Raw genomic sequence first — 14,934 nt, 5'->3', positions numbered from 1 at the left:
TAAGTTGGCAGGGGCTTTGAAACTTTTTATACCATTGTTTAGTATTTATTTTATTTTATTTTATTTTACTTTACATTATTTGTCATTTGTTAACTGGGTTGGTCCATTTCAGCTAAAGGCCCATTTTCAGTGGAGAACTTAGGAGAAAAGCTCCAAAATGTGCAAGAAATTACATAGGCAAAAGTTGCTTTGGAGAAATTTTTCATTGTTTTTTTTTACTCCTGTGGGGGTGTCAGATTTGATCTTTACTTCAAACAAGACAGATTTGTGCAAAACAAAGTGGCCAGAGCCAATATGAAACTATTATATAAAAAAGAAAAGAAAACCACACCAGTGGTAAAAACAGAACTTCACTTTAATAGTACCAAATGATAAAATATGACTAAGCGCTTTCACCCTCATAACAAACGTTAATCTTCAGAGTCATAGAAACACAGACACACTTACTTAAATACGTTAACCTATTACACAATTAGTGATCACTTTAAATCAGCAATCCATTTAATGACACAATTGGTACTGTTAAAGACAGGGAGGGCAACACACAGGGGGTAGTGCAGCGACCCCCTGTGTTGGTGAGAACTTGGTTCAGGACATTTGAGCTCCTTATGGGGGAGTGGACCAACTGTTCTAGGGCATTTGAATTAACAAAGTTCAGGAACCTCATGGCAATGATGCTTGTGCTCATGTAAGTCACCAAATCGATGGAAAGATAGTTGAAATCTCCCGTGACCAAGATTTTGGCTGTATACTGAGTGAATTTAGCAAGTCCAGGCAGGCAGTGTGATTCTCCTGGTTCATGGTGGAGAACCTGTAGCTAGCGATGCTGTGGAAGGGTGTTTTACCTATGGTTATTTGGACCTGGAGTAGCTCTAGAGTCATATTGTTTCACTAGTCTCTAGGTGTATTTGGATTTAATGAAGATGGCTATACCTCCAGCTTTGGTTCTTTCACACTTGTTTTGGGGTCTGAACATGTGAAAGGCATTGTAGCTTTGTATGGCTGCGATGCTCTCTGTGGCTTTGAACCAAGTTTCAGAGACTGCACAGACATCAGCATCTTCCAAGGTGAGGAGTGCTTCCAGGGAGTGCATGAAGGAGAGCAAGGTTATGCTTTGTTTCCTTCATAGCCATTTCAAGGAGTGCCTACTGAGCTCCTCTGAATGAGCCTTCAAAACCTTTGATGCCTGGTACGAGAAGTCATCCTTAGCCACATACATCACCAGGATGGAGGAACAATGCAGGTCTTGTTATGATGACCTATTTCTCTGCAACACTGGATGATCTCTGTGTATAGGAAGTAGAGATTAGTCGACTTCACCCTGCATGGCATGGTAAATAGATAGCATTGCATGTTTTTTTTTTATCCTGTTTTATGTTTGGGGCTATTTTTGTTACTGGCATATATTTGTCAGTGATAGGTTAGGCAGTATCTGTCTGCTGTTCTCTGGGTCTTCCAGGTCAGATGGAGGTGAAGGTAGCATTTTATGTAATATACCTCATACATTTCTTATGCGTTTCTGCAGGGACCTGTGCTGGGAGTGAGGTTAAATTGCACTCTGTTAGGGTGCCTGCACACTCTGTGGTGTGCCCCATATGTAACTGTGCCATATTCAGTATAAATATGTTGGTGTATACATTATATGCAGGAAACGCACACTTTCCTTCTGCATGTCACACAGTTAATGAGACATATGTATCGGACTATAACATGTTTCAGTTGTTTTGTTATCTTACTTTACACGTATCACAATTCTCTGATGTACCCCTTCTTTTTTATTTTGAGAAGACTGTAACAATTGTGGTGTTATCTGATGCAGATGGCAGTTAAGGCTTGTTAACAGCCATGGTTAGTTCCCTTAGCAAATGTTGACAGTGTGTGTTTTAAATATATTCAGTCTGCAGTCAACATGGATTAATTTATGGTAAACATCCTACTATATCTCCTCATTGTGGTGCTGGATGAATGACAGATTTGCACTGCAGGTACTTGTAAATGCATCCCACCCCTACTAAGGCTCTCACTGGGTGCATGATTGCAGTGATACTGGGAGTGCCTCCAGAGCACTCACCAGCAGGTAGCTGCAATTCATCCCATCCCTAATAAGGCTGTCACTGGGTGCACGATTGCAGTGATACTGGGAGTGCCTCCTGAGCACTCACCAGCAAGTAGCTCCAATGCAACCAACGATTGCAGTGATACTTGGAGTGCCTCCTGAGCACTCACCAGCAGATATCTCCAATGCATCCCACCCCTAATAATGCTGTCACTGGGTGCACAATTGCAGTGATACTGGGAGTGCCTCCTGAGCACTCATCAGCAGGTAGCTGCAATGCATCCCACCGCTAATAAGGCTGTCACTGGGTGCACGATTGCAGTGATACCGGGAGTGCCTCCTGAGCACTCACCAGCAGGTAGACCCAATGCATCCCACCCTTAATAAGGCTGTCACTGGGTGCATAATTGCAGTGATACTGGGAGTGCCTCCTGAGCACTCACCAGCAGGTAGCTCCAATGTATCCCACCCCTAATAAGGCTGTCACTGGGTGCATGATTGCAGTGATACTGGGAGTGCCTCCTGAGCACTCACCAGCAGGTAGTTCGAATACATCCCACCCCTACTAAGGCTGTCACTGGGTGCATGATTGCAGTGATACTGGGAGTGCCTCCTTAGCACTCACCAACAGGTAGTTCCAATGCATCCCACCCCTACTAAGGCTGTCACAGGGTGCACAATTGCAGTGATACTGGGAGTGCCTCCTGAGCACTCATCAGCAGGTAGCTGCAATGCAACCCACCCCTAATAAGGCTGTCACTGGGTGCACAATTGCAGTGATACTGGGAGTGCCTCCTGAGCACTCACCAGCAGGTAGACCCAATGCATCCCACCCTTAATAAGGCTGCCACTGGGTGCAAAATTGCAATGATACTGGGAGTGCCTCCTGACCACTCACCAGCAGATAGCTCCAATGCATCCCAACCCTAATAAGGCTGTCACTGGGTGCACAATTGCAGTGATACTGGGAGTGCCTCCTGATCACTCACCAGAAGGTAGCCCCAATGCATCCCACCCTTAATAAGGCTGTCACTGGGTGCATGATTGCAGTGATACTGGGAGTGCATCCTGAGCACTCACCAGCAGGTAGCTCCAATGCATCCCACCTCTAATAATGCTGTCACTGGGTGCACAATTGCAGTGATACTGGGAGTGCCTCCTGAGCACTCACCAGCAGGTAGCTGCAATGCATCCCACCGCTAATAAGGCTGTCACTGGGTGCACGATTGCGGTGATACCGGGAGTGCCTCCTGAGCACTCACCAGCAGGTAGACCCAATGCATCCCACCCTTAATAAGGCTGTCACTGGGTGCATAATTGCAGTGATACTGGGAGTGTCTCCTGAGCACTCACCAGCAGGTAGCTCCAATGTATCCCACCCCTAATAAGGCTGTCACTGGGTGCATGATTGCAGTGATACTGGGAGTGCCTCCTGAGCACTCACCAGCAGATAGTTCCAATGCATCCCACCCCTACTAAGGCTGTCACAGGGTGCACAATTGCAGTGATACTGGGAATGCCTCCTGAGCACTCATCAGCAGGTAGCTGCAATGCAACCCACCCCTAATAAGGCTGTCACTGGGTGCACAATTGCAGTGATACTGGGAGTGCCTCCTGAGCACTCACCAGCAGGTAGACCCAATGCATCCCACCCTTAATAAGGCTGCCACTGGGTGCAAAATTGCAATGATACTGGGAGTGCATCCTGACCACTCACCAGCAGGTAGCTCCAATGCATCCCAACCCTAATAAGGCTGTCACTGGGTGCACAATTGCAGTGATACTGGGAGTGCCTCCTGATCACTCACCAGAAGGTAGCCCCAATGCATCCCACCCTTAATAAGGCTGTCACTGGGTGCATGATTGCAGTGATACTGGGAGTGCGTCCTGAGCACTCACCAGCAGGTAGCTCCAATGCATCCCACCCCTAATAAGGCTGTCACTGGGTGCACAATTGCAGTGATACTGGTAGGGCCTCCAGAGCACTCACCAGCAGGTATCCCCAATCCATCCCATGCCTAATAAGACTGTCACTGGGTGCATGATTGCAGTGATTCTGGGAGTGTCTCCTGAGTACTCACCAGCAGGTAGCTCCAATGCATCCCACCCCTACTAAGGCTGTCACTGGGTGCACAATTGCAGTGATACTGGGAATGCCTTCTGAGCACTCGTCAGCAGGTAGCTCCAATTCATCCCACTTTTAATAAGGCTATCACTGGGTGCACGATTGAAGTGATACTGGGAGTGCCTCCTGAGCACTCACCAGCAGGTAGCTCCAATGCATCCCACCACTAATAAGGCTGTCACTGGGTGAACAATTGCTGTGATACTGGGAATGCCTCCTGAGCACTCACCAGCAGGTAGCTCCAATACATCCCACCCCAAGAAGGCTGTCACTGGGTGCACAATTGCAGTGATATTGGGAGTGCCTCCTGAGTACTCACCAGCAGGTAGCTCCAATGCATCCCACCCCAATAAGGCTGTCACTGGTTGCACAATTGAGTGATACTAGGAGTGCCTCCTGAGCACTCACCAGCAGCTAGCTCCAATGCATCCAAACCCTAATAAGGCTGTCACTGGGTGCACGATTGCAGTGATACTGGGAGTGGCTCCTGAGCACTTACTAGAAGGTATCCCCAATTCATCCCACCTTTAATAAGTCTGTCACTGGGTTCACAATTGCAGTGATACTGGGAGTGCCTCCTGAGCACTCACCAGCAGGTAGCCCCAATCCATCCCACCCCTAATAAGGCTGTCACTGGGTGCATGATTGCAGTGATACTGGGAGTGTCTCCTGAGAACTCACCAGCAGGTAGATCCAATGCATCCCACCCCTATTAACGCTGTTACTTAGTGCACAATTACAGTGATACTGGGAATGCTTCCTCGGCACTCACCAGCAGGTAGCTCCAATTCATCCCACTTTTAATAAGGCTATCACTGGGTGCACAATTGCAGTGATACTGGGAGTGCCTCCTGAGCACTCACCAGCAGGTAGCTCCAATGCATCCCACCCCTAATAAGGCTGTTATGGTGTGCACAATTGCAGTGATACTGGGAGTGCCTCCGGAGCACTCACCAGCAGGTAGCTCCAATGCATCCCACCCCTAATAAAGCTCTCATTGGGTGCACAATTGCAGTGATACTGGGAGTGCCTCCTGAGCACTCACCAGCAGGTAGCTCCAATGCATCCAACGATTACAGTGATACTGGGAGTGCCTCCTGAGCACTCACCAGCAAGTAGCTCCAATGCATCCCACCCCTAATAAAGCTGTCACTGGGTGCACAGTTGCAGAGATACTGTGAGCGCCTCCCAAGCACTCACTAGGAGGTAGCTCCAGTGCATCCCACCCCTAATAAGGCTGTCACTGGGTGCACGATTGCAGTGATACTGGGAGTGCCTCCTGAGTACTCACCAGCAGGTAGCTCCAATGCATCCCACCCCTAATAAGGCTGTCCCTGGGTGTACCATTGCAGTGATACTGGAAGTGCCTCCTGAGCACTCACCAGCAGGTAGCTCCAATGTATCCCACCCTTAATAAGACTGTCACTGGGTGCATGATTGCAGTGATACTGGAGTGCTTCTTGAGCACTCACTAGCAGGTAGCTCCAATGCATCCCACCCCTAATAAGGCTGTTATGGTGTGCACAATTGCAGTGATACTGGGAGTGCCTCCGGAGCACTCACCAGCAGGTAGCTCCAATGCATCCCACCCCTAATAAAGCTCTCATTGGGTGCACAATTGCAGTGATACTGGGAGTGCCTCCTGAGCACTCACCAGCAGGTAGCTCCAATGCATCCAACGATTACAGTGATACTGGGAGTGCCTCCTGAGCACTCACCAGCAAGTAGCTCCAATGCATCCCACCCCTAATAAGGCTGTCACTGGGTGCACAATTGCAGTGATACTGGGAGTGCCTTCTGAGCACTCACCAGCAGGTAGCTCCAATGCATCCCACCCCTAATAAGGCTGTCACTGGGTGCACAATTGAGTGATACTAGGAGTGCCTGCTGAGCACTCACCAGCAGCTAGCTCCAATGCATCCCACCCCTAATAAGGCTGTCACTGGGTGCACGATTGCAGTGATACTGGGGGTGCCTCCTGAGCACTCACCAGCAGGTAGCCCCAATCCATACCACCCCTAATAAGGCTGTCACTGGGTGCATGATTGCAGTGATACTGGGGTGTCTCCTGAGTACTCACCAGCAGGTAGCTCCAATGCATCCCACCCCTATTAAGGCTGTTACTTAGTGCACAATTACAGTGATACTGGGAATGCTTCCTCAGCACTCACCAGCAGGTAGCTCCAATTCATCCCACTTTTAATAAGGCTATCACTGGGTGCACAATTGCAGTAATACTGGGAGTGCCTCCTGAGCACTCACCAGCAGGTAGCTGCAATGCATCCCACCCCTAATAAAGCTGTCATTGGGTGCACAATTGCAGTGATACTGGGAGTGCCTCCTGAGCACTCACCAACAGGTAGCTCCAATGCATTCATCGATTGCAGTGATACTGGGAGTGCCTCCTGAGCTCTCACCAGCAGGTAGTTCCAATGCATCCCACCCCTAATAAGGCTGTCACTGGGTGCACAATTGCAGAGATACTGTGAGCGCCTCCCAAGCACTCACTAGGAGGTAGCTCCAGTGCATCCCATCCCTAATAAGGCTGTCACTGGGTGCACGATTACAGTGATACTGGGAGTGCCTCCTGAGCACTAACCAGCAAGTAGCTCCAATGCATCCCAGCCTTAATAAGGCTGCCACTGGGTGCACAATTGCAGTGATACTGTGAGTGCCTCCTGAGCACTCAACACCAGGTAGCTCCATTACATCCCACCCCTAATAAGGCTGTCACTGGGTGCATGATTGCAGTGATACTAGGAGTGCCTCCTGAGTACTCACCAGCAGGTAGTTCCACTGCATCCCACCCCTACTAAGGCTGTCACTGGGTGCACAATTGCAGTCATAGTGGGAGTGGCTCCTGAGCACTCATCAGCATGTAGCTGCAATGCATCCCACCCCTAATAAGGCTGTCAATGGGTCCACGATTGCAGTGATACTGGGAGTGCTTCCTGAGCACTCACCAGCAGGTAGACAAAATGCATCCCACCCTTAATAAGGCTGTCACTGGGTGCACAATTGCAATGATACTGGGAGTGCCTCCTGAGCACTCACCAGCAGGTAGACCCAATGCATCCCACCCTTAATAAGGCTGTCACTGGGTGAATGATTGCAGTGATACTGGGAGTGCCTCCTGAGCACTCACCAGCAGGTAGCTCCAATGCATCCCACCCCTACTAAAGCTGTCACTGGGTGCACAATTGCAGTGATACTGGGAATGCCTTCTGAGCACTCGCCAGCAGGTAGCTCCAATTCATCCTACTTTTAATAAGGCTGTCACTGGGTGCACGGTTGCAGTGACACTAGGAGTGCTTCCTGAGCACTCAGCAGCAGGTAGCTCCAATGCATCCCACCCCTAATAAGGCTGTCACTGGGTGCATGATTGCAGTGATACTGGGAGTGCCTCCTGAGCACTCACCAGCAGGTAGCTCCAATGCATCCCACCCCAAGAGGGCTGTCACTGGGTGCACGATTGCAGTGATACTGGGAGTGACTCCTGAGTACTCACCAGCAGGTAGCTCCAAAGCATCCCACCCCTAATAAGGCTGTCACTGGGGGCATGATTGCAGTAATACTGGGAGTGCCACCTGAGCACTCTCCAGCAGGTAACTCCAATGCATCCCAACCTTAATAAGGCTGCCACTAGGTGCAAAATTGCAATGATACTGGGAGTGCATCCTGACCACTCACCAGCAGGTAGCTCCAATGCATCCCAACCCTAATAAGGCTGTCACTGGGTGCACAATTGCAGCGGTACTGGGAGTGCTCCTGATCACTCACCAGAAGGTAGCCCCAATGCATCCCACCCTTAATAAGGCTGTCACTGGGTGCATGATTGCAGTGATACTGGGAGTGCGTCCTGTGCACTCACCAGCAGGTAGCTCCAATGCATCCCACCCCTAATAAGGCTGTCACTTGGTGCACAATTGCAGTGATACTGGTAGGGCCTCCTGAGCACTCACCAGCAGGTATCCCCAATCCATCCCATGCCTAATAAGGCTGTCACTGGGTGCATGATTGCAGTGATTCTGGGAGTGTCTCCTGAGTACTCACCAGCAGGTAGCTCCAATGCATCCCACCCCTACTAAGGCTGTCACTGGGTGCACAATTGCAGTGATACTGGGAATGCCTTCTGAGCACTCATCAGCAGGTAGCTCCAATTCATCCCACTTTTAATAAAGCTATCACTGGGTGCACGATTGAAGTGATACTGGGAGTGCCTCCTGAGCACTCACCAGCAGGTAGCTCCAATGCATCCCACCACTAATAAGGCTGTCACTGGGTGAACAATTGCTGTGATACTGGGAATGCCTCCTGAGCACTCACCAGCAGGTAGCTCCAATACATCCCACCCCAAGAAGGCTGTCACTGGGTGCACAATTGCAGTGATACTGGGAGTGCCTCCTGAGTACTCACCAGCAGGTAGCTCCAATGCATCCCACCCCTAATAAGGCTGTCACTGGGTGTACAAATGCAGTGATACTGGGAGTGCCTCCTGAGCACTCACGAGCAGGTAGCTCCAATGTATCCCACCCTTAATAAGACTGTCACTGGGTGCACAATTGCAGTGATACAGGAGTGCCTCTTGAGCACTCATCAGCAGGTAGCTCCAATGCATCCCACCCCAATAAGGCTGTCACTGGTTGCAGAATTGAGTGATACTAGGAGTGCCTCCTGAGCACTCACCAGCAGCTAGCTCCAATGCATCCCAACCCTAATAAGGCTGTCACTGGGTGCACGATTGCAGTGATACTGGGAGTGCCTCCTGAGCACTTACTAGAAGGTATCCCCAATTCATCCCACCTTTAATAAGTCTGTCACTGGGTTCACAATTGCAGTGATACTGGGAGTGCCTCCTGAGCACTCACCAGCAGGTAGCCCCAATCCATCCCACCCCTAATAAGGCTGTCACTGGGTGCATGATTGCAGTGATACTGGGAGTGCCTCCTGAGCACTCACCAGCAGGTAGCTCCAATGCATCCCACCCCTAATAAGGCTGTTATGGTGTGCACAATTGCAGTGATACTGGGAGTGCCTCCGGAGCACTCACCAGCAGGTAGCTCCAATGCATCCCACCCCTAATAAAGCTGTCATTGGGTGCACAATTGCAGTGATACTGGGAGTGCCTCCTGAGCACTCACCAGCACTTAGCTCCAATGCATCCAACGATTACAGTGATACTGGGAGTGCCTCCTGAGCACTCACCAGCAAGTAGCTCCAATGCATCCCACCCCAAGAAGGCGGTCACTGGGTGCACAATTGCAGTGATATTGGGAGTGCCTCCTGAGTACTCACCAGCAGGTAGCTCCAATGCATCCCACCCCAATAAGGCTGTCACTGGTTGCACAACTGAGTGATACTAGGAGTGCCTCCTGAGCACATACCAGCAGCTAGCTCCAATGCATCCCAACCCTAATAAGGCTGTCACTGGGTGCACGATTGCAGTGATACTGGGAGTGGCTCCTGAGCACTTACTAGAAGGTATCCCCAATTCATCCCACCTTTAATAAGTCTGTCACTGGGTTCACAATTGCAGTGATACTGGGAGTGCCTCCTGAGCACTCACCAGCAGGTAGCCCCAATCCATCCCACCCCTAATAAGGCTGTCACTGGGTGCATGATTGCAGTGATACTGGAAGTGTCTCCTGAGAACTCACCAGCAGGTAGATCCAATGCATCCCACCCCTATTAACGCTGTTACTTAGTGCACAATTACAGTGATACTGGGAATGCTTCCTCGGCACTCACCAGCAGGTAGCTCCAATTCATCCCACTTTTAATAAGGCTATCACTGGGTGCACAATTGCAGTGATACTGGGAGTGCCTCCTGAGCACTCACCAGCAGGTAGCTCCAATGCATCCCACCCCTAATAAGGCTGTTATGGTGTGCACAATTGCAGTGATACTGGGAGTGCCTCCGGAGCACTCACCAGCAGGTAGCTCCAATGCATCCCACCCCTAATAAAGCTGTCATTGGGTGCACAATTGCAGTGATACTGGGAGTGCCTCCTGAGCACTCACCAGAAGGTAGCTCCAATGCATCCAACGATTACAGTGATACTGGGAGTGCCTCCTGAGCACTCACCAGCAAGTAGCTCCAATGCATCCCACCCCTAATAAGGCTGTCACTGGGTGCACAGTTGCAGAGATACTGTGAGCGCCTCCGAAGCACTCACTAGGAGGTAGCTCCAGTGCATCCCACCCCTAATAAGGCTGTCACTGGGTGCACGATTGCAGTGATACTGGGAGTGCCTCCTGAGTACTCACCAGCAGGTAGCTCCAATGCATCCCACCCCTAATAAGGCTGTCCCTGGGTGTACCATTGCAGTGATACTGGAGTGCTTCTTGAGCACTCACTAGCAGGTAGCTCCAATGCATCCCACCCCTAATAAGGCTGCATCCCACCCCTAATAAGACTGTCACTGGGTGCACAATTGCAGTGATACTGGGATTGCCTTCTGAGCACTCACCAGCAGGTAGCTCCAATGCATCCCACCCCTAATAAGGCTGTCACTGGGTGCACAATTGAGTGATACTAGGAGTGCCTCCTGAGCACTCACCAGCAGCTAGCTCCAATGCATCCCACCCCTAATAAGGCTGTCACTGGGTGCACGATTGCAGTGATACTGGGGGTGCCTCCTGAGCACTCACCAGCAGGTAGCCCCAATGCATCCCACCCCTAATAAGGCTGTCACTGGGTGCATGATTGCAGTGATACTGGGGTGTCTCCTGAGTACTCACCAGCAGGTAGCTCCAATGCATCCCACCCCTATTAAGGCTGTTACTTAGTGCACAATTACAGTGATACTGGGAATGCTTCCTCAGCACTCACCAGCAGGTAGCTCCAATTCATCCCACTTTTAATAAGGCTATCACTGGGTGCACAATTGCAGTAATACTGGGAGTGCCTCCTGAGCACTCACCAGCAGGTAGCTCCAATGCAGCCCACCCCTAATAAAGCTGTCATTGGGTGCACAATTGCAGTGATACTGGGAGTGCCTCCTGAGCACTCACCAACAGGTAGCTCCAATGCATTCATCGATTGCAGTGATACTGGGAGTGCCTCCTGAGCTCTCACCAGCAGGTAGTTCCAATGCATCCCACCCCTAATAAGGCTGTCACTGGGTGCACAATTGCAGAGATACTGTGAGCGCCTCCCAAGCACTCACTAGGAGGTAGCTCCAGTGCATCCCACCCCTAATAAGGCTGTCACTGGGTGCACGATTACAGTGATACTGGGAGTGCCTCCTGAGCACTAACCAGCAAGTAGCTCCAATGCATCCCAGCCTTAATAAGGCTGCCACTGGGTGCACAATTGCAGTGATACTGTGAGTGCCTCCTGAGCACTCAACACCAGGTAGCTCCATTACATCCCACCCCTAATAAGGCTGTCACTGGGTGCATGATTGCAGTGATACTAGGAGTGCCTCCTGAGTACTCACCAGCAGGTAGTTCCACTGCATCCCACCCCTACTAAGGCTGTCACTGGGTGCACAATTGCAGTCATAGTGGGAGTGGCTCCTGAGCACTCATCAGCATGTAGCTGCAATGCATCCCACCCCTAATAAGGCTGTCAATGGGTGCACGATTGCAGTGATACTGGGAGTGCTTCCTGAGAACTCACCAGCAGGTAGACAAAATGCATCCCACCCTTAATAAGGCTGTCACTGGGTGCACAATTGCAATGATACTGGGAGTGCCTCCTGAGCACTCACCAGCAGGTAGACCCAATGCATCCCACCCTTAATAAGGCTGTCACTGGGTGAATGATTGCAGTGATACTGGGAGTGCCTCCTGAGCACTCACCAGCAGGTAGCTCCAATGCATCCCACCCCTACTAAAGCTGTCACTGGGTGCACAATTGCAGTGATACTGGGAATGCCTTCTGAGCACTCGCCAGCAGGTAGCTCCAATTCATCCTACTTTTAATAAGGCTGTCACTGGGTGCACGGTTGCAGTGACACTAGGAGTGCTTCCTGAGCACTCAGCAGCAGGTAGCTCCAATGCATCCCACCCCTAATAAGGCTGTCACTGGGTGCATGATTGCAGTGATACTGGGAGTGCCTCCTGAGCACTCACCAGCAGGTAGCTCCAATGCATCCCACCCCAAGAGGGCTGTCACTGGGTGCACGATTGCAGTGATACTGGGAGTGACTCCTGAGTACTCACCAGCAGGTAGCTCCAAAGCATCCCACCCCTAATAAGGCTGTCAATGGGGGCATGATTGCAGTAATACTGGGAGTGCCACCTGAGCACTCTCCAGCAGGTAACTCCAATGCATCCCACCCTTAATAAGGCTGCCACTAGGTGCAAAATTGCAATGATACTGGGAGTGCATCCTGACCACTCACCAGCAGGTAGCTCCAATGCATCCCAACCCTAATAAGGCTGTCACTGGGTGCACAATTGCAGCGGTACTGGGAGTGCCTCCTGATCACTCACCAGAAGGTAGCCCCAATGCATCCCACCCTTAATAAGGCTGTCACTGGGTGCATGATTGCAGTGATACTGGGAGTGCGTCCTGTGCACTCACCAGCAGGTAGCTCCAATGCATCCCACCCTTAATAAGGCTGTCACTGGGTGCACAATTGCAGTGATACTGGTAGGGCCTCCTGAGCACTCACCAGCAGGTATCCCCAATCCATCCCATGCCTAATAAGGCTGTCACTGGGTGCATGATTGCAGTGATTCTGGGAGTGTCTCCTGAGTACTCACCAGCAGGTAGCTCCAATGCATCCCACCCCTACTAAGGCTGTCACTGGGTGCACAATTGCAGTGATACTGGGAATGCCTTCTGAGCACTCATCAGCAGGTAGCTCCAATTCATCCCACTTTTAATAAAGCTATCACTGGGTGCACGATTGAAGTGATACTGGGAGTGCCTCCTGAGCACTCACCAGCAGGTAGCTCAATGCATCCCACCACTAATAAGGCTGTCACTGGGTGAACAATTGCTGTGATACTGGGAATGCCTCCTGAGCACTCACCAGCAGGTAGCTCCAATACATCCCACCCCAAGAAGGCTGTCACTGGGTGCACAATTGCAGTGATACTGGGAGTGCCTCCTGAGTACTCACCAGCAGGTAGCTCCAATGCATCCCACCCCTAATAAGGCTGTCACTGGGTGTACAAATGCAGTGATACTGGGAGTGCCTCCTGAGCACTCACGAGCAGGTAGCTCCAATGTATCCCACCCTTAATAAGACTGTCACTGGGTGCACAATTGCAGTGATACAGGAGTGCCTCTTGAGCACTCATCAGCAGGTAGCTCCAATGCATCCCACCCCAATAAGGCTGTCACTGGTTGCAGAATTGAGTGATACTAGGAGTGCCTCCTGAGCACTCACCAGCAGCTAGCTCCAATGCATCCCAACCCTAATAAGGCTGTCACTGGGTGCACGATTGCAGTGATACTGGGAGTGCCTCCTGAGCACTTACTAGAAGGTATCCCCAATTCATCCCACCTTTAATAAGTCTGTCACTGGGTTCACAATTGCAGTGATACTGGGAGTGCCTCCTGAGCACTCACCAGCAGGTAGCCCCAATCCATCCCACCCCTAATAAGGCTGTCACTGGGTGCATGATTGCAGTGATACTGGGAGTGTCTCCTGAGAACTCACCAGCAGGTAGCTCCAATGCATCCCACCCCTATTAACGCTGTTACTTAGTGCACAATTACAGTGATACTGGGAATGCTTCCTCGGCACTCACCAGCAGGTAGCTCCAATTCATCCCACTTTTAATAAGGCTATCACTGGGTGCACAATTGCAGTGATACTGGGAGTGCCTCCTGAGCACTCACCAGCAGGTAGCTCCAATGCATCCCACCCCTAATAAGGCTGTTATGGTGTGCACAATTGCAGTGATACTGGGAGTGCCTCCGGAGCACTCACCAGCAGGAAGCTCCAATGCATCCCACCCCTAATAAAGCTCTCATTGGGTGCACAATTGCAGTGATACTGGGAGTGCCTCCTGAGCACTCACCAGCAGGTAGCTCCAATGCATCCAACGATTACAGTGATACTGGGAGTGCCTCCTGAGCACTCACCAGCAAGTAGCTCCAATGCATCCCACCCCTAATAAGGCTGTCACTGGGTGCACAGTTGCAGAGATACTGTGAGCGCCTCCCAAGCACTCACTAGGAGGTAGCTCCTGTGCATCCCACCCCTAATAAGGCTGTCACTGGGTGCACGATTGCAGTGATACTGGGAGTGCCTCCTGAGTACTCACCAGCAGGTAGCTCCAATGCATCCCACCCCTAATAAGGCTGTCCCTGGGTGTACCATTGCAGTGATACTGGAAGTGCCTCCTGAGCACTCACCAGCAGGTAGCTCCAATGTATCCCACCCTTAATAAGACTGTCACTGGGTGCACAATTGCAGTGATACTGGAGTGCTTCTTGAGCACTCACTAGCAGGTAGCTCCAATGCATCCCACTCCTAATAAAGCTGCATCCCACCCCTAATAAGACTGTCACTGGGTGCACAATTGCAGTGATACTGGGATTGCCTTCTGAGCACTCACCAGCAGGTAGCTCCAATGCATCCCACCCCTAATAAGGCTGTCACTGGGTGCACAATTGAGTGATACTAGGAGTGCCTCCTGAGCACTCACCAGCAGCTAGCTCCAATGCATCCCACCCCTAATAAGGCTGTCACTGGGTGCACGATTGCAGTGATACTGGGGGTGCATCCTGAGCACTCACCAGCAGGTAGCCCCAATCCATCCCACCCCTAATAAGGCTGTAACTGGG

The 14,934-nt window shown here is 50.9% G+C and overlaps 1 protein-coding gene across 1 annotated transcript in view; it reads right to left on the bottom strand.

The window, feature by feature from the left end:
* The window catches only part of MYL2 (myosin light chain 2), a 198,039-nt gene that overhangs the window by 32,447 nt on the left and 150,658 nt on the right, over window positions 1-14,934 (bottom strand). The gene's annotated exons all lie outside the window — the stretch shown is intronic.

The sequence above is a fragment of the Protopterus annectens genome, chromosome 4.part0 (genome assembly GCF_019279795.1).
Source record: "Protopterus annectens isolate FY-2018-M chromosome 4.part0, PAN1.0, whole genome shotgun sequence".
In the NCBI taxonomy this organism is placed as follows: Eukaryota; Metazoa; Chordata; order Ceratodontiformes; family Protopteridae; genus Protopterus; species Protopterus annectens.
The sequence above is the reverse complement of the archived record's forward strand: the minus strand, read 5'-3'. Positions and strand labels throughout refer to the sequence as shown.